A 1,560-nucleotide genomic window follows, 5' to 3' on the forward strand; every position below is an offset into this window, starting at 1 on the left:
GCTCATGGCTAGGAGGCATCAATATCATTAAAATGGTCATACTGCCCAAAGCAAATTATATTAATAGATTCAATGCTATGCCTATTAAACTACCATCGACATTCCTCACAGAACTAGAAAAATTATTTTAGAATTCACATGGAACAAAAAAATAGCCAAGGTGATCCTAAGCAGAACAAACAAAGTTGGAGGCAAATCATGCTACAGGGCTACAGTAACCAAAACCGCATGGTACTGGTACAAAAACAGGCACACAGACCAATAGAGCAGACTAGAGAAGCCAGAAATAAGACCATATACCTACAATTATATGATCTTTGACAAACGTGACAAAAACAAGCAATGGGAGAAAGGTTCCCTATTCAACAAATTGTGCTGGCATAACTGGCTAGTCATATGCAGAAGATTAAATCTGGACTCTTTCCTTACATCATATACAAAAATTAACTCAAGATCAATTGAAGACTTAAATGTAAAACCCGAAACTATAAAAACCCTGGAAGACAACCTAGGCAATACCATTCAGGTACTAGCAAATATTTCATGACAAAGATGCCAAAAGCAATTGCAACAAAAGCTTCTGCACAACAAAATAAACTATCGATAGAGTATACAGACAACCTACAGAATGGGAGAAAAGTTTTGCAAACCATACATCTGAGAAAAGTCTAGTATCCAGCATCTATAAGGAACTTGAATAAATGTATAAAAGAAAAACAAACCCCATTAAAAAATGGACAAAGGATGTTAACAGACACTTTTCAATAGAAGACATACATGTAGCCAACAATCATAAAAAAAGCTCAACATCACTGATTAGAGAAATGCAAATCGAAATCACAAGGAGATACCATCTCACACCAGACACAATGGCTATTATTAAAATGTCAAAAAATAACAGACCCCGTCAAGGTTGTGGAGCAAAAGGTATGCTTGTACACTGTTGGTGGGAGTATAAATTAGTTCAGCCATTGTGGAAGACAGTGTGGTGATTCCTCAAAGCCCTAAAGACAGAAATACCATTTGACTCAGCAATCCCATTACTGGGTATATACCTGAAGGAATAGAAATTGTTCAATTATAAAGACACATGCACAGGTATGTTCATTGCAACACTATTCACAATAGTAAAGACATGGAATCAACCTAAATGCCCATCAATGATAGACTGGATAAAAGAAAATATGGTATATATACAGCATGGAATAATATGCAGCCATAAAAATAAAGAGGTCATGTCTTTTGCAGGGACATGGATGGAGCTGGAGGCCATTATCCTTAGCAAACTAATGCAGGGACAGAAAACCAAATACAGCTTGTTCTTACTTGTAAGTGGGGTCTAAATGATGAGAACACATGGATACAGAGGGGAACAACACACACTGGGACCTGTCAGGGGGCAGAGGGTGGGAGGATGGAGAGGATCAGGAAAAATATCTAATGGGTGTTAGGCTCAGTATCTGGGTGATGAAATAATTTGTAGAACAAATACTCATGACACAGTTTACCTGTGTAACAAACCTGCACATGTACCCCTAAACTTAAAAGTAAAAAAAAAAA

The sequence above is a fragment of the Rhinopithecus bieti genome, unplaced genomic scaffold, assembly GCF_001698545.2.
Source record: "Rhinopithecus bieti isolate Rb0 unplaced genomic scaffold, ASM169854v2 scaffold_31152, whole genome shotgun sequence".
In the NCBI taxonomy this organism is placed as follows: domain Eukaryota; kingdom Metazoa; phylum Chordata; class Mammalia; order Primates; family Cercopithecidae; genus Rhinopithecus; species Rhinopithecus bieti.